The sequence below is a fragment of the Schistocerca gregaria genome, chromosome 1 (assembly GCF_023897955.1).
Source record: "Schistocerca gregaria isolate iqSchGreg1 chromosome 1, iqSchGreg1.2, whole genome shotgun sequence".
Lineage (NCBI taxonomy): Eukaryota > Metazoa > Arthropoda > Insecta > Orthoptera > Acrididae > Schistocerca > Schistocerca gregaria.
Window position 1 is genome coordinate 901,288,032 of NC_064920.1, and position 20,057 is coordinate 901,308,088.

Here is a 20,057-nt window from a genome sequence, read left to right on the forward strand (position 1 = left end):
CTTAAAGTAGTAAAGGAGTTTTGCTATTTGGGGAGCAAAATAACTGATGATGGTCGAAGTACAGAGGATATCAAATGTAGACTGGCACTGGCAAGCAAAGCGTTTCTGAAGAAGAAAAATTTGTTAACATCGAGTAAAGATTTAAGTGTCAGGAAGTCATTTCTGAAAGTATTTGTATGGAGTGTAGTCATTTATGGAAATGAAACATGGACGATAAATAATTTGGACAAGAAGAGAAAAGGAGCTTCCGAAATGTGGTGCTACAGAAGAATGCTGAAGATTAGATGGGTAGATCACATAACGAATGAGGAGGTATTGAATAGTATTGGGGAAAAGAGAAATTTGTGGCACAACTTGACTAGTAGAAGGGATCGGTTGGTAGGATATGTTTTGAGGCATCAAAGGATCATCAATTTAGTATTGGAGGGCAGCATGGAGGGTAAAAATCGTAGAGGGAGACCAAGAGATGAATACACTAAGCAGATTCAGAAGGATGTAGCTGGCAGTAGTTACTGGGAGAGGAAGAAGCTTGCACAGGATACAGTAGCATGAAGAGCTGCATCAAACCAGTCTCAGGACTGAAGACCACAACAAACAAATATTTAGCTTACTTCCATTTCACGATGTCATACGGTATCTTTTCTTGGTTAACTATTAAGCTGAAACTTTCCGAGTCCAAACCTGTGTATTATGGATTATCTGTTGTGTGAATTAGAGAACGTCCCCCAAAGGCCTGTTCCAGCGAGTAGCCATAGTAACTATTGAATTGCAATATATTTATTCCTTGATGAAATTTAGCATTACTCCAATAACAAATTTGTTAGTAGAAGCGATTGATGTGTCTACATTAAAAATAACACCTAATAACGCGTGTCTTACCTAAAGTCTGACTTCTGTACATCATCAGTATGGTGATCAATGCTGTATAGGCTTTGTATTGGTAACGTGTAGCTAAATTAACCTGAAAATTATCTTATGCATTTCAGATTATACGTTTGGATGTTTATGACAAATTCGTTATTCGCTCTTAGAGTAAAATATGACTCAGATTTCTTATTTCACTTAGTATATGTGGAAGAAATGCCAGCATAACTCTATTGTTTGTAAATAAGGCTTATAAATGCTCATTCTATGATAATTCTATGTTCTACGAGGTCTCCTCACTATGGCTCTAGGGACAAAAAGTATGTCTTACCTAACCTAATCTGTCATAAATTTTCAATTAATTAGAATGATAATGTAGAGGAAGGAGACGAACAATAGGTTATATTATTGGTAACTGAAAACAATATGTGAACTACATTGTGAGTCCTGGTACTGTAAACGTATAGGCACATTCCCATTTTCAAGAGCTGTTTCGTAAAGCATCTCTCTGTAGCCTTTCTCCACATTTCAGTAAAATCTTTTCGTAGTTCAAGGCAGCTCTGTCGGCAATTCAGATAAAGCCCTCTTAGCTCTATATTCGTGATCATCAACAATTTTTCTGCAGCGCCATCTATCTGAGACCGTCCATCTCTAAGAGATTTCCACTTCAGATTTCTACTTCCCCTTTCGTTGACGAGTGAGAGTGCTTACATCCGTTTCGGCCGAGCAGTCCTTTCTCTGATGTTCATGTAGAACCCATTTCTCGAAAGAGGCTCTCCACCCTGATACCGCGCTACCGGTCCCATTACAACTTTTCTTTCTTTCGCTTTCCTTATAACTCTCTTATGTACTATGCGCGCTATTTTCGGATAAAGTTCTTAACTTCTGAGTCAAGAGCAATCTCCCTCCACCCAACTTACATTTCAGTCCCCGTCACCCCGAGGAGATAATACTTTCGAGAGAACGGAGACAGGGTCCGCACCTTACAATAGAGGCGCCCGGAATGAGGGGATTAATCCCTGCATTGGCTGGATGCGGAGACCGGCACGCCTATTCAGTGCGTCGCTGTCACCCTGGGCTGCGGAGGTCTTTGCCGGCGCACAGTGCGCCCGCTGAACGCCTCCGGGCGATCGATAGCAATCGAGATGGTGGCCACCTCGTGTCCCTGAGGCGTTAGCTCGCACGCGCTGCCCCTTCCTGCCTGCCTGCGAGGAGAACGTTGCGTCAGCTGAAAAAGTCGTGAACCCGATCCAAACTACAAACCCACTTCTAATGCACAGTGATGTGCAAATTAATTGGGACAAAACGATTAAATTTTAACTGTGTACATTTATTACTGTATGTATAATACTTTTTGTAGCTTACTAAATACAGTATTAATACCTAATGTTCCCTCCATTTGCTTTTACTTTAACCCTTGGATGGTTAACAAGGGTCCTTTGGACCCGGAAACTTTCCATGTTGTCCATAAACTGTCTTAAAATAGTTTATTTTAGCATAATTTTGTGCAGTCGTCTGGGAGAACATACGACTTTCTTTAGGAAAAACATTACGTGATCCAAGTCAAGTTAATTATTTTTTCATCAATTTTGTAATCTTACACGTCTAATGAGTGGTAGAGGTCTTACAGCTCCCTTAGCGAACAAGCCATATTTCCATTACTTTTATTATCTTCGGTCTGAAGATAACTGACATCAATTACCAGTTTGTCACACCTAAAACCATTGATGAAAAGTCGAAAGTACTTCCAAAAATTAAAACTTGGTATTCTTTTGAGAAGTAAGTACGTTCCTTAACGACAAATGTTTATTTCAGGTGATCAGAAGTTCAGGTTCGCGAACAGAATAATTATGCAAAATTTTATCCTTTACTGACAGCATGGTATCCATATTATCTGTTAGAACCAAAAGAATCTCAAGGCAGCACAAGTTACCCGAATGTTCAGTTTCCAACCACTGTTACTCCTACTACAGTAAAGACGCTAACAGAGACAATGAGAGGAACATCAACAAATATTGTAATGAATTTTTTTTAAACCTGTGTGCCATTATCTGAGGAAGCATTGTAGGTAAAGATAGCAACAATGGAAACTGTGACAAAACAACAAGAGAATTCTACCAGAAACGAAGTTTTCCAAGTCCAGAGAAGTTTTATCTTCATCATATGGTTTTGAAGACAATTTGGCAAATTTAGGTTAAGTGCCCAAACAGTACAAAATTGGCATCGTATTACAGTTTTCTGCGTCACCGTGCCAAGTAGATAAACATAAAAAGGAACCAGAGACATCGTATCCAACAATGAAACATGACTTGATTCTCTTGACTAGAGAAAACGTAGATAGTGGTCAAGAGAAAGCCTAGGTGATGGCCTTTTGATTTATGTTCGAATTACTGGATGTAGCAGCCACACCTTCACGCAACACCCCAAATACCAGGAAGGCAAATCTGATAGAAGAATAATTTTCTTCAAAGACAAGAAATGATATGGTCTCATATTAAGAAGAGAGCGAACACTCGAGTCTCCAAAAAAAAAATGTTCTGTAAGTCAAAGCATTTTATGGAATTATTTACCAACAGTCTGAGATTGTGGAAACTTTAATATCACCAAAACGAAGACAATCCATGCTCCCACATTGTTAGACAGAAAAAATAGTCAAACATTGCATTTGTGAAGTGGTTTTTCTTCTCAAGAGCAGACTTCGGGTTTGAACCCACTAAAACCGAAAGTTTGTTGCTTAATCTCAGAAGTACTATAACCTAAATTTAATGGTATGTATTATATACCAAAATAAAAAGATCATAAGAGTTACTTTCTTATTCATTAGTCTTCTTTATTCATTAGTCCAGCCACTCGTGCATCGAAGGGTTAATTAGCTTCTGAAGACGTTGTGGAATAGATTCACCTGGTCAGGTCAAATTTTTCGTAATTCGTCGTCATGAGAACACACTTTTACCCCATTCACTAACATGTATTCTTTCGTTGAGCAGTCTGTTTTACCATTAAGACGTTTCACAATATTCCACTGTTTCTCTAAGGGATTATAGGCTGACGAATTACAACTCAACTGAAGCACGACAATGTTGTTTTCTTCCACCAACGTCTTAACTACTTTAGAAGTGTGACACAGGACCACAGAATGTTGAACTGTTCCTCGAACATCAAGAAAGACATGTAGGTTGGTTGGGGGTGAGGGTTGAAGGGCCCAGACTACAAAGGCCATCGGTCAGACATGTAGGAATGGCACAATCCTGAGACTAAGGATTTCCACGTTTTTCGTTGAATTCATCATGCCATCTACTGGAACTGGTGCCCCAGGACTGCTTACAGTGAAGAAATCCACAAACATCTTGTAGGGATGGTATTTTACAGACTTTTCAAGACGCTCAGCTCTCACTGGCTCATAGGTTCTACGCCTGATAATGCTTGGTCTATATCCTTGAATAATAATGTGTGACTCATCACTGAAAATTACACATTTCCAGCCATTGGAAGACCAATGCCTACCGTTTTTTCCACCATACTAGGCGTCAACAATCGATTTTTTATTGGCTTTCATACCTTCCGCCACAGCCAAGAAGCCTACGCTGTGCCGTTGAAGAATCAATTTAAACCGCAATAGCCATTAAATACATGTCCCCACCCCCTCCTCTCCTGTCTCCGATGAACCACAGATCTTGTCGTTGGTGGGGAGGCTTTCTTGCCTCAGTTATAAAGATACCCATACCATAGGTGCAGCCACAACGGAGGGATATCTGTTGAGAGGTCAGGCATACTTGTGGTTCCTGAAGAGGGCCAGTAGTAGTTTCGGTAGATACAGCAGCAACAGTGTGGATGATTGACTGATCTGGCCTTGTGAAACCAAAACGGCCTCGCTGTGCTGGTACTGCGAATGGCTCAAATCTAGGGGAAACTGTATGGTTAAGTAATGATGCCGTCCTCTTGGGTAAAACATTCCGGAGGTAAAATAGTCCACCATTCGGATCTCCGGATTCGAATCTCCGGGCGGGGACCACTCAGAAGGACGTCGTTATCAACAGAAGCAAAACTGGCGTCTTACCGATTGGAACTTGGAATATCAGACCCCTAATCGGGCAGGTAGGTTAGAAGATTAAAGAAGGCAAACTGATGGGATAAAGTTAGATATAGTATGAATTACTGAAGTTCTATGGCAGGAGAAAGAGAACGTCCCGTCAGGTGAACGCCCGCGTATTACGAAATGAGACCGAGTGAGGTGGCGCAGTGGTTAGCACACTGGACTCGCATTCGGGAGAACGACGGTTCAATCCCGTCTCCGGCCATCCTGATTTAGGTTTTCTGTGATTTCCCTAAATCACTTCAGGCAAATGCCGGGATGGTTCCATTGAAAGGGCACGGCCGATTTCCTTCCCCATCCTTCCCTCACAGGAGCTTGCGCTCCGTCTCTAATGACCTCGTTGTCGACGGGGCGTTAAACACTAATCTCCTCCTCCTCCTCCATATGTAACGCAGGAGTAGGTTTAATAATGAATAAGAAAATAGGAATGCAGGTAAGCTACTATGAACAGCGTGGTGAAAGCATTATCATAGCCAAGGTAGTCATATTACCAATACCACAATAGAAGTACAAGTTTATATAGCATATAGCTTCCCAGTAGATTGAAGAAACGTGTGAGGAGTGAAAGAAGATGCCGGCTGCTAGAAGTTTGCACATAGCATAGTTTATTCATCGGTAACACTTGTTTTAAGAATAATGAAAGAAGGTTGCATATGTGGAAGACACCTGGAGATCGAGAAGGCTTCACATTGATTATATTACTGGCAGGTCATATAATTCGGAACCAGATTTTGGATTGCAAGACATTTCTAGGGGCAGATGTGGACTCTGACTACAGACAATTGGTTCTGAATTTTAGACTGAAAGAAATTGCAAAATGTAGGAAATTAAGGAGATAGAACCTCCATACGTTAAAATACAGGAAGTTGTTGAGAGTTTCAGAGGGAGCATTAGGCAACAACTGACTAGAACAGAGGAAAGAAATACAGTAGAAGACGAATTAGCCTTGAGAGAAATAGTGAAGGCAGCAAAGGAGAAAATAGTAAAAAGACTAAGCCCAGTAGAAATCCTTGGATAACACAGGAGACATTGAATTTGGTTTATGAAGGGATAAGATATAAAAATACAGCAAATGAAATACAAATGATTAAAAAAAAGAATAAAAGAAACTGCAAAATGGCATATCACAAATGGCTAGAGGCGAGATGTGAGGATTTAGAAGCACTTGTCACTAGACGAAAGTTAGATAACACCTCCAGGAAAATTAAGGAGACTTGAATCTTCTTACTAAAAATGGGAAAGGAAAAGGACTAGTGGAACAACAAACCCACGAAAATTGCACCATTTTTCCTTTGACAGTTCACTTTCATTTACAGAACACATTACACTAACAAAGCGAATACAGTATGAACCATGCCAAAGAATGAGTAACAGGACTTTTTTTTTCATTGCCAATAATCAAAGGCCCCAAGCCACAAACAAGAAATAACTAATAAATACAAAATTTCAAAATAATAAGGTAAGACATTTCTTAATTAAAGAAATTTGACCTTGGAATAACTGAAACAATTACTCCCCCTGAACCTTAAGGACTAAGTTCCACTTATGGCTCTTATACGCTTTTTAAAAATAAATTCAATTGGTTTCAATGTCAATCGGACCAGCGTTTGAGAGGAACATCCGCAGCTACGGTTCCTAATTACCAGATCAAAAGTCCAAACATTAAATTTTTAGAACAGATCAACCATGAACGTCAAGTGCCAACAGTTATGATTCAGCAAGATTTTTTTTTTTACATGCATGGAATGAATACGATATGGAAGTCGCGGTACAGTAATTAGAAAAACATCTCAAAGGATAATCACCAAAAAAGCAAGCTCAATATTTCTAAATATTAGCACAATACGTACAGGTTGTAATAACATGATTTAGAAAATCGGAAGGTTAATCATAAATAGGATATCAAGAGATATGTAAAATATATATGAAAATATTAAAAGCTTTTAAGAAAGAGCGTGGGCTAAACAAACTTAAGAAATACTCTGTTGGCGCTAACAGCTCCTCGAAGGTAATGTCGAGCAGCCACAAACATGCCCTAAAAACATCATTCCGGGGCGTAACACTGACAAGTTGCGGCGGCCAAGCGCCTCGCCAAACAATGAACCTCCAATTCTTAAAACTAAGAGCTGTTAACGACACAGGTGAAACATGAGCTGAAAGGTAAAAGTTAAGAAAATGTAATTCTCCCACACATTAATAACGTAACGGTATAAAACCTTCAAATGTGCCATAATAGTCAAGCAGTAACGTTACTCTAAACTGCACAACGCAAACACCGCTTAATGTCACAAAACGGTAAAATGGTGGCGTAATAAACGTCTACCGCAAAACAACTTAACTGAAGAAGATGAAATCATTGATCTCAGAAAGTTACATCAAATACAAATATAGTCAATAAGTCACCTAGGCTGCACAGCCAGAGACTTGCAACGCTTCAAATGAATTTTGTTTTATGAGAAACAGAAGCTTACCTCTAGGAGATGCAGTTAACTGCTAGTATTTAAAAGTAAGGCTCTCTTCCATGGCACATAGAATTCAGAACGATCTAAAAGAATTTGAACAACATACATTACTGCGGCAAATTTCCTGAAAATAGTTAAAAAATTAAATAACAAATCCAAGAAGATATCCCAAGTTATTAAAAAACAACCACTTAACAAACCAGATTAACCACAGCATTTATGAGCAGTGTAACTGAACTAAATGGCCAATTTCATTAAACACTGAGGTAATAACAAAAGGCTTGAAAACTCATAGGAAAATAACATTGATTTGAAAGCCAGATTTAAAGTAGATGATGGCTTATGTCGTAAGAAAATTAAAAGTAAGGTTAAACTTCGAGTGGCACGTATATAGGCAAGCAGCTACCGTTACATGTGTGGAACGAACACTAACCATTAAATAAATCAGACTCAAAGAGATAAGCTGTGGTTAACAATAATTACAAGGGGTGAAAAATTTTGTGAGATGCATAAAGCGAGAATCCGGCATATCATAGAGCGGGCGATACCAGCCATTTCTATATCAAGAAGTCGTTATTCCAGAAATTCTGCTCAATGTGAGACGCCAGCATCCAAAAGCCCCCAAAATGGACATAAGGGAAGACAATTCAACTGAAGCGTACTAAAGGGCATGGTGAAAACTTCGATGCAGCCAGTAATGGTACAATCGTAACGTATTAGTCTCCATACAAAAAGAGTCAACGGCCCACACAGGGACTAGCTAACCACACAGTCGGTGTTGCCCTCTCGCGACGTACCCAGACACCTCAGGCTTGTTTTCAAGACTCCGCGCCAACGATAACGCCCAGGAATTCATGTCACTTAGGGGCGGTAGAAAATAAAAGGGGGGAAGAAAAAGACGATATGAAGCCCCCACAGCTCAGAGGCCCTTGTGGGAAGAGAAGCTGCTGTATGAATATCAAGAACTCAGATGGAAAACCATTAGCAATGGTGGGAAGCTGAAAGATGGATGGAGTATGTAGAGGGCCAATGCAAAGGGAATGAAGTTGAAGGTTGTATTATAGAAACGTATTACAGGATGTAGAAGAAAATGAGACAGGAGATACGACACAGCGAAAAGAATTTGCTGGAGTGCTGAAAGACCTAAGTCGAAACAAGGCCTCGGGAGTAGACGACATTCCGTCATAACTATTGATAGCGTTGGGAGAGCCAGCTAATGGCAAAACTCTTCCTTCCGGTGGGCAGATTGTATGAGACAGACGAAATACCTTCAGACTTCAACAAGAAAGTATTATTTCCACTTCCACAGAAAGCAGGTGGTGATAGGTGTAAATAATACCAAGCTATGAGTTTAATAGTGGTTGCCATATACTAACACGAATTCCATACAGAAAAATAGTAAACTTCGCGAAGATCAGATTGGATTCCGCAGAAACATAAGAGCACTAGAAGCTATAGTGACCCGACGACTTGTCTTAGAAGATATGTTAAAGAACGGCAAACCTACGTTTATAGTTTATGTTTACTTCGAGAAAGATTTTGACAATGTTGACTTGAATACTCTCTTTGCAATTCTGAAGATAGCAGGAGTAAATACAAGCTTGTACAAAAACCCTACGGCATTTACAAGAGACCAGAGGTATGAAAGGGAAGCAGTGGCTGAGAATGGAGTGAGTCTGGGTTCCAGCCAATCCCCAACCATTTTCAATCTGTACACTGAACAAGCAATAAGGGAAACCTAAGAAAAGTTTAGAGTAGGAAGTAAAGTTCAGAGACAAGAAATAAAACCTCTTAAGTTTTACTGATGACATTGTAATTCTGTCGGAGACAGCAAAGGACTTAGAGGAGGAGTTGAACAGAATGGATAGTGTCTTGAAATGAGGACATAAGATGAACATCAACAAAAGCAAAATAAAGATAATCGAATGCAGTCTAGTTAAATCAGTTGACGCTGAGGAAATTAGATTACGAATCGAGACTCTGAAAGCAGTAGATAAGTTTTACTACTTGGGGAGCAAAAAACTGGTAATGGGTAACGTAGGAACGAAATAAAATGAGAAGGAAAACGTTTCTGAAGATGAGAAATTCGTTAACATCGGATATTGATTTAAGTATTAGGAAGTGTTTTCTGAAAGCAATTGTTTGCAGTATATCCATGTATGGGAGTAAAACATTGGCAGTAAACAATTGGGACAAGAAAAGAATAGTAGATTTGGAAATGTTGTGCTACAGAACAATGCTGAAGGTTAGGTGCGTAGATTATATAACTAATGAGGAGGTACTGAACGGAAGTGAGGAGAATAGAAATTTGTGGCACAACCTGACGGGAACGAGAGATCTATTGATAGGAGACATTCAGAGACATCAAGGTATCACAAACTTAGTATGTATTGTAAGTGGCTGATGTCTGTACATAGGACATATTTAAGAAAACTTAGGGTAAGGGATCTTCATAACAATAATATAAGCCAAAACAATTACGATTAGAGTTTTTGTTTTCGTTTGTTTGTTTCTATCTGCCCATTTGTTTGTACGCCAATCACGCAAAAACTACTGTACGAAATTAGATGCGGTTTTCACAGTTGTATTTTTGGAGGTCTAACTTAAACTCTGGTACGTGTGTGATCTTGAAGTGCCTCCTAGAGACCGAGTTAACTACACATACAGAGTGTCTCCTTCAACTGGGTCAGTACGGGGATATTGGAATTCATAGGCGACACCGGGAAACTGTGTTACGAACTTTTTGGTAATTTATTGGAAACAGGTATTCCATAATCAAATTTTTGGTCAAAAGTGAGTTGTCCATGAAAATCAGTAAAACTGCTAATTTATTTTATGTGGATTGACTCAGTTTCGCGTAATGGTAGTTTCATTATATTGGAAGGAAAAGATCAGGACAGTAGAAGTTTTATATAAGTAAACAAAATAAACTAGGATAGAAATGATAGAATTCGTAAAAAGTAGTATTTTGCAACGATTTACTATCACTATAATAATGCTACCAGTTTAATCCCGTTCTCCATAAATATTCTTGAGTACATACTTGAATCGGTGTAACTATTATCGTTGATAACTTAGTCCAGTTAACGCTACTATTATCGTTGATAAGTTTGCCCGAGTTGACGCCAAAAATCACTTTCGTACATTTCTTCAGAGCTGCCCATAAGTGTCTTGTCGATAAAAATGAAATAATACAATTGTTATGATTTTGTGTTAACGTCTTCGTTCGTTTAACATCTTTCATTCGTGAATTCGTTCTTCAGTTCGTGTAACTATTGCCGTTGATAAGTTTTTATAGTAGTAATATTGCCTCACCCCATGACCTCATCCGCGTAGATCCCGAACTCGAAATAATTTTGAAAAACCTGAAACTGATTATAGTTTAGAAAAAGTAGATAATGAACCGAATGTAAAGCTGTGCAAAGGAAGTAGCGATAAAGAATTGAAGCGTTTGTAAGCACAGACTCTTTAATTTTCGTAATTTCTTTAAATGAAACACTAGGCTGTTCCCCGACTCAGGTCAATTACCATTTCATATTTCAAATATCTGTATCTGTGCTTACATTCTCATCAGTTCCTTATCTTTGGGTCCTTTTGACAGCTTCCCCTTCAATTTTTTTATACAGGTGTTACAAAAAGGTACGGTCAAACTTTCAGGAAACATTCCTTACACACAAATAAATAAAAGATGTTATGTGGACATGTGTCCGGAAACGCTTAATTTCTATTTCAGAACTCATTTTAGTTTCGTCAGTATGTACTGTACTTCCTCGATTCACCGCCAGTTAGCCCAATTGAAGGAAGGTAATGGTGACTTCGGTGCTTGTGTTGACATGCGACTCATTGCTCTACAGTACTAGCATCAAGCACATCAGTACGTAGCATCAACAGGTTAGTGTTCATCGCAAACGTGGTTTTGCAGTCAGTGCAATGTTTACAAATGCGCAGTTGGCAGATGCCCATTAGATGTATCAATTAGCACGGGGCAGTAGCCGTGGCGCGGTACGTTTGTATCGAGACAGATTTCCAGAATGAAGGTGTCCCAACAGGAAGACGTTCGAAGCAATTGATCGGCGTCTTAGGGAGCACGGAACAATCCAGCCTATGACTCGCGACTGGGGAAGACTTAGAACGACGAGGACACCTGCAATGGACGAGGCATTTCTTCGTGCAGTTGACGATAACCCTAATGTCAGCGCCAGAGAAGTTGCTGCCGTACAAGCTAACGTTGACCACGCCACTGTATGGAGAGAGCTACGGGAGAACCAGTTGTTTCCGTACCATGTACAGCGTGTGCAGGCACTATCAGTAGCTGATTGGCCTCCACGGGTACACTTCTACGAATGGTTCATCCAACAATGTGTCAATCCTCATTTCAGTGCAAATGTTATCTTTACGGATGAGGCTTCATTCCAACGTGATCAAATTGTAAATTTTCACAATCAACGTGTGTGGGCTGACGAGAATCCGCACGCAGTTGTGCAATCACGTCATCAACACAGATTTTCTGTGAACTTTTGGGCAGGCATTGTTGGTGATGACTTGATTGGGCCCCATGTTCTTCCACCTACACTCAATGGAGCACGTTATCATGATTTCATACGGGATACTCTACCTGTGCTGCTAGAACATGTGCCTGTACAAGTACGACACAACATGTGGTTCATGCACGATGGAGCTCCTGCACATTTCGGTCGACGTGTTCGTAGGCTTCTCAACAACGGATTCGGTGACCGATGGATTGGTAGATGCGAACCAATTCCATGACCTCCACGCTCTCCTGACCTCAACCCTCTTCACTTTCATTTATGGGGGCATTTTAAAGCTCTTGTCTACGCAACCCCGGTACCAAATGTAGAGACTCTTCGTGCTCGTATTGTGGACGGCTGTGATATAATACGCCATTCTCCAGGGCTGCATCAAGGATTCCATGCGACGGAGGGTGGATGCATGTATCCTCGCTAACGGAGGACATTTTGAACATTTCCTGTAACAAAGTGTTTGAAGTCTCATATCTATAAATATTATTATTGTTTCATGTTTGTAACTCTCTGTCGCCATCACATTTCACAAGAATGGGGTTGGGTTGGGTTGTTTGGGGAAGGAGACCAGACAGTGAGGTCATCGGTCTCATCGGATTAGGGAAGGACGGGGAAGGAAGTCGGCCGTGCACTAAGGAACCATCCCGGCATTTGCATGGAGCGTTTTAGGGAAATCACGGAAAACCTAAAACAGGGTGGCCGGACGCGGGATTGAACCGTCGTCCTCCCGAATGCGAGTCCAGTGTCTAACCACTGTGCCACCTCGCTCGTTAGCTCACAAGAATGTAATTGAGTTGTGGAGTAGTAGTTGGTGTGGTGTCCTAGAGGAGGTTTTAGAATGTACACCACATACTCTCGTTGTTATGTCACCTCACAGTGCAACAAATATATCTTGTTTTAAAATACAGTATGCCTGCGAAACACTGTTTTATATGATACCAAGGAGTACTAACATTTAAAGTATGAAAATATTCTGAAATTATATTTTCCGAGTTTCACCATTTAAGAAAAGCAGGATTCTTCTGTTGTTTCCAATTTCTGTCTGTGTGGGCACGAAGAAGTAAGGAACACAGACGATTTGTACTCTACAGAAATGTAAAAACTGTATTTTTATATATTTACAAATTGCCCATTTGGAGACTGTTTTAGTACAACATAAATTTTTGATCACTGCTTTTCATCAGCCACAGTGGGAGTTGTGTTTCAGATGGACAAGACACGAAATTACACCTTTGACCCTGACAAGTCGTTGTAACTGAAAGCGTTGGTCAGACTATTTAGTTCCGTGGACCTGCTGGACTTGAGACAGGGTTTGCTATCTGAATGTGGAAAGCAATTGAGCCACCCATGAACAGGCTGACCAGTCGGCCAACCCCCCTGCCGAGCAGCTTGCCCACCCGTCTCAGCGTGTGTGATCACAATGCGGCTTGTAAGGCACCCTGCCGGTCACCTGGCAGTTTTCACCATGCCAAAACAGAAAGGAAAAGGACGAAATGTGAGGTGGCAGGCAGAGGTCGGGGCTAGCAGATAGTGGTTCATCTGCAGAGCCCAACACTCAACCCGACCACTATGAAATCGTGCACCACAAAGGCAAATGTGTCGGAGCAGGTCAGCTCCATAGAAGGGTTTGGCCGGTTGGTGATTGGTGGGCTTAAGGTTGACCGAGGGCGGGACAGCGTTGTGCGTAGGAGTTGGGGTCGCTTTTTAATGTTTTCTGACTTATTTTGGAGATTAGTATCGGCAGGCCACTGGATATAAAATCTAGCCTCATACCGGTTCTCTCTGTATTTCTTGAACGCAGTTGTTAGGCTGTGAATACTGTGGAAGGGGGGGAGGGACGGGGACGGGAAGTGGAAATGTGTGGTTGGTATAAAGATGTGTGGCGCCAGATCACAGCGTTGAAATGAATGCTTTTGGTAGCAAGGAAGAACTACATGTTGTCATTGTAGGCGGGAAAAGACGCGCTGCTTTTGGCTTAGCAGGATTTTCTGTTGGAGAAAATCGTCGTGATTGGGACGCTGTGGTTCGCAGTTTTGTGATGAGTGGCTGTCACCATTTGGCGCCAAGAAATACGACGTAAGTGAGCCCTGTAAGAGAAGGCCTCGGCGGTAGGGGGCAAGAGTGCCCTGTTCGACTTATCGGGAAAGCGCGAGTGTGTCCATGTCGACTGGGCGTAGCAGTGCAGTAGAGCTTGTCACATTTCGGAGTTCCACATTGGCGCTGAAGACTCTGAGGAAGGGGCGTGCACGTCTGCAGCGCACAGCTCAGCGCAGGCCAGTTATACTTACGGTTATCATAATTCGCAGCACTGGAAGAGTACTTCAATTTGAATTCACATTGGTGAAATCAGGAAGCTAGCCTGTCTCTTTTGCACTGGTACGAATGTGTGAACTTTTGGGTTTCAGTCATCAACTTCCGGGCACAGCTCCGATGGAGGACCATTAAATAAATCAGACTCAAAGAGATAAGCTGTGGTTAACAATAATTACAAGGGGTGAAAAATTTTGTGAGATGCATAAAGCGAGAATCCGGCATATCATAGAGCGGGCGATACCAGCCATTTCTATATCAAGAAGTCGTTATTCCAGAAATTCTGCTCAATGTGAGACGCCAGCATCCAAAAGCCCCCAAAATGGACATAAGGGAAGACAATTCAACTGAAGCGTACTAAAGGGCATGGTGAAAACTTCGATGCAGCCAGTAATGGTACAATCGTAACGTATTAGTCTCCATACAAAAAGAGTCAACGGCCCACACAGGGACTAGCTAACCACACAGTCGGTGTTGCCCTCTCGCGACGTACCCAGACACCTCAGGCTTGTTTTCAAGACTCCGCGCCAACGATAACGCCCAGGAATTCATGTCACTTAGGGGCGGTAGAAAATAAAAGGGGGGAAGAAAAAGACGATATGAAGCCCCCACAGCTCAGAGGCCCTTGTGGGAAGAGAAGCTGCTGTATGAATATCAAGAACTCAGATGGAAAACCATTAGCAATGGTGGGAAGCTGAAAGATGGATGGAGTATGTAGAGGGCCAATGCAAAGGGAATGAAGTTGAAGGTTGTATTATAGAAACGTATTACAGGATGTAGAAGAAAATGAGACAGGAGATACGACACAGCGAAAAGAATTTGCTGGAGTGCTGAAAGACCTAAGTCGAAACAAGGCCTCGGGAGTAGACGACATTCCGTCATAACTATTGATAGCGTTGGGAGAGCCAGCTAATGGCAAAACTCTTCCTTCCGGTGGGCAGATTGTATGAGACAGACGAAATACCTTCAGACTTCAACAAGAAAGTATTATTTCCACTTCCACAGAAAGCAGGTGGTGATAGGTGTAAATAATACCAAGCTATGAGTTTAATAGTGGTTGCCATATACTAACACGAATTCCATACAGAAAAATAGTAAACTTCGCGAAGATCAGATTGGATTCCGCAGAAACATAAGAGCACTAGAAGCTATAGTGACCCGACGACTTGTCTTAGAAGATATGTTAAAGAACGGCAAACCTACGTTTATAGTTTATGTTTACTTCGAGAAAGATTTTGACAATGTTGACTTGAATACTCTCTTTGCAATTCTGAAGATAGCAGGAGTAAATACAAGCTTGTACAAAAACCCTACGGCATTTACAAGAGACCAGAGGTATGAAAGGGAAGCAGTGGCTGAGAATGGAGTGAGTCTGGGTTCCAGCCAATCCCCAACCATTTTCAATCTGTACACTGAACAAGCAATAAGGGAAACCTAAGAAAAGTTTAGAGTAGGAAGTAAAGTTCAGAGACAAGAAATAAAACCTCTTAAGTTTTACTGATGACATTGTAATTCTGTCGGAGACAGCAAAGGACTTAGAGGAGGAGTTGAACAGAATGGATAGTGTCTTGAAATGAGGACATAAGATGAACATCAACAAAAGCAAAATAAAGATAATCGAATGCAGTCTAGTTAAATCAGTTGACGCTGAGGAAATTAGATTACGAATCGAGACTCTGAAAGCAGTAGATAAGTTTTACTACTTGGGGAGCAAAAAACTGGTAATGGGTAACGTAGGAACGAAATAAAATGAGAAGGAAAACGTTTCTGAAGATGAGAAATTCGTTAACATCGGATATTGATTTAAGTATTAGGAAGTGTTTTCTGAAAGCAATTGTTTGCAGTATATCCATGTATGGGAGTAAAACATTGGCAGTAAACAATTGGGACAAGAAAAGAATAGTAGATTTGGAAATGTTGTGCTACAGAACAATGCTGAAGGTTAGGTGCGTAGATTATATAACTAATGAGGAGGTACTGAACGGAAGTGAGGAGAATAGAAATTTGTGGCACAACCTGACGGGAACGAGAGATCTATTGATAGGAGACATTCAGAGACATCAAGGTATCACAAACTTAGTATGTATTGTAAGTGGCTGATGTCTGTACATAGGACATATTTAAGAAAACTTAGGGTAAGGGATCTTCATAACAATAATATAAGCCAAAACAATTACGATTAGAGTTTTTGTTTTCGTTTGTTTGTTTCTATCTGCCCATTTGTTTGTACGCCAATCACGCAAAAACTACTGTACGAAATTAGATGCGGTTTTCACAGTTGTATTTTTGGAGGTCTAACTTAAACTCTGGTACGTGTGTGATCTTGAAGTGCCTCCTAGAGACCGAGTTAACTACACATACAGAGTGTCTCCTTCAACTGGGTCAGTACGGGGATATTGGAATTCATAGGCGACACCGGGAAACTGTGTTACGAACTTTTTGGTAATTTATTGGAAACAGGTATTCCATAATCAAATTTTTGGTCAAAAGTGAGTTGTCCATGAAAATCAGTAAAACTGCTAATTTATTTTATGTGGATTGACTCAGTTTCGCGTAATGGTAGTTTCATTATATTGGAAGGAAAAGATCAGGACAGTAGAAGTTTTATATAAGTAAACAAAATAAACTAGGATAGAAATGATAGAATTCGTAAAAAGTAGTATTTTGCAACGATTTACTATCACTATAATAATGCTACCAGTTTAATCCCGTTCTCCATAAATATTCTTGAGTACATACTTGAATCGGTGTAACTATTATCGTTGATAACTTAGTCCAGTTAACGCTACTATTATCGTTGATAAGTTTGCCCGAGTTGACGCCAAAAATCACTTTCGTACATTTCTTCAGAGCTGCCCATAAGTGTCTTGTCGATAAAAATGAAATAATACAATTGTTATGATTTTGTGTTAACGTCTTCGTTCGTTTAACATCTTTCATTCGTGAATTCGTTCTTCAGTTCGTGTAACTATTGCCGTTGATAAGTTTTTATAGTAGTAATATTGCCTCACCCCATGACCTCATCCGCGTAGATCCCGAACTCGAAATAATTTTGAAAAACCTGAAACTGATTATAGTTTAGAAAAAGTAGATAATGAACCGAATGTAAAGCTGTGCAAAGGAAGTAGCGATAAAGAATTGAAGCGTTTGTAAGCACAGACTCTTTAATTTTCGTAATTTCTTTAAATGAAACACTAGGCTGTTCCCCGACTCAGGTCAATTACCATTTCATATTTCAAATATCTGTATCTGTGCTTACATTCTCATCAGTTCCTTATCTTTGGGTCCTTTTGACAGCTTCCCCTTCAATTTTTTTATACAGGTGTTACAAAAAGGTACGGTCAAACTTTCAGGAAACATTCCTTACACACAAATAAATAAAAGATGTTATGTGGACATGTGTCCGGAAACGCTTAATTTCTATTTCAGAACTCATTTTAGTTTCGTCAGTATGTACTGTACTTCCTCGATTCACCGCCAGTTAGCCCAATTGAAGGAAGGTAATGGTGACTTCGGTGCTTGTGTTGACATGCGACTCATTGCTCTACAGTACTAGCATCAAGCACATCAGTACGTAGCATCAACAGGTTAGTGTTCATCGCAAACGTGGTTTTGCAGTCAGTGCAATGTTTACAAATGCGCAGTTGGCAGATGCCCATTAGATGTATCAATTAGCACGGGGCAGTAGCCGTGGCGCGGTACGTTTGTATCGAGACAGATTTCCAGAATGAAGGTGTCCCAACAGGAAGACGTTCGAAGCAATTGATCGGCGTCTTAGGGAGCACGGAACAATCCAGCCTATGACTCGCGACTGGGGAAGACTTAGAACGACGAGGACACCTGCAATGGACGAGGCATTTCTTCGTGCAGTTGACGATAACCCTAATGTCAGCGCCAGAGAAGTTGCTGCCGTACAAGCTAACGTTGACCACGCCACTGTATGGAGAGAGCTACGGGAGAACCAGTTGTTTCCGTACCATGTACAGCGTGTGCAGGCACTATCAGTAGCTGATTGGCCTCCACGGGTACACTTCTACGAATGGTTCATCCAACAATGTGTCAATCCTCATTTCAGTGCAAATGTTATCTTTACGGATGAGGCTTCATTCCAACGTGATCAAATTGTAAATTTTCACAATCAACGTGTGTGGGCTGACGAGAATCCGCACGCAGTTGTGCAATCACGTCATCAACACAGATTTTCTGTGAACTTTTGGGCAGGCATTGTTGGTGATGACTTGATTGGGCCCCATGTTCTTCCACCTACACTCAATGGAGCACGTTATCATGATTTCATACGGGATACTCTACCTGTGCTGCTAGAACATGTGCCTGTACAAGTACGACACAACATGTGGTTCATGCACGATGGAGCTCCTGCACATTTCGGTCGACGTGTTCGTAGGCTTCTCAACAACGGATTCGGTGACCGATGGATTGGTAGATGCGAACCAATTCCATGACCTCCACGCTCTCCTGACCTCAACCCTCTTCACTTTCATTTATGGGGGCATTTTAAAGCTCTTGTCTACGCAACCCCGGTACCAAATGTAGAGACTCTTCGTGCTCGTATTGTGGACGGCTGTGATATAATACGCCATTCTCCAGGGCTGCATCAAGGATTCCATGCGACGGAGGGTGGATGCATGTATCCTCGCTAACGGAGGACATTTTGAACATTTCCTGTAACAAAGTGTTTGAAGTCTCATATCTATAAATATTATTATTGTTTCATGTTTGTAACTCTCTGTCGCCATCACATTTCACAAGAATGGGGTTGGGTTGGGTTGTTTGGGGAAGGAGACCAGACAGTGAGGTCATCGGTCTCATCGGATTAGGGAAGGACGGGGAAGGAAGTCGGCCGTGCACTAAGGAACCATCCCGGCATTTGCATGGAGCGTTTTAGGGAAATCACGGAAAACCTAAAACAGGGTGGCCGGACGCGGGATTGAACCGTCGTCCTCCCGAATGCGAGTCCAGTGTCTAACCACTGTGCCACCTCGCTCGTTAGCTCACAAGAATGTAATTGAGTTGTGGAGTAGTAGTTGGTGTGGTGTCCTAGAGGAGGTTTTAGAATGTACACCACATACTCTCGTTGTTATGTCACCTCACAGTGCAACAAATATATCTTGTTTTAAAATACAGTATGCCTGCGAAACACTGTTTTATATGATACCAAGGAGTACTAACATTTAAAGTATGAAAATATTCTGAAATTATATTTTCCGAGTTTCACCATTTAAGAAAAGCAGGATTCTTCTGTTGTTTCCAATTTCTGTCTGTGTGGGCACGAAGAAGTAAGGAACACAGACGATTTGTACTCTACAGAAATGTAAAAACTGTATTTTTATATATTTACAAATTGCCCATTTGGAGACTGTTTTAGTACAACATAAATTTTTGATCACTGCTTTTCATCAGCCACAGTGGGAGTTGTGTTTCAGATGGACAAGACACGAAATTACACCTTTGACCCTGACAAGTCGTTGTAACTGAAAGCGTTGGTCAGACTATTTAGTTCCGTGGACCTGCTGGACTTGAGACAGGGTTTGCTATCTGAATGTGGAAAGCAATTGAGCCACCCATGAACAGGCTGACCAGTCGGCCAACCCCCCTGCCGAGCAGCTTGCCCACCCGTCTCAGCGTGTGTGATCACAATGCGGCTTGTAAGGCACCCTGCCGGTCACCTGGCAGTTTTCACCATGCCAAAACAGAAAGGAAAAGGACGAAATGTGAGGTGGCAGGCAGAGGTCGGGGCTAGCAGATAGTGGTTCATCTGCAGAGCCC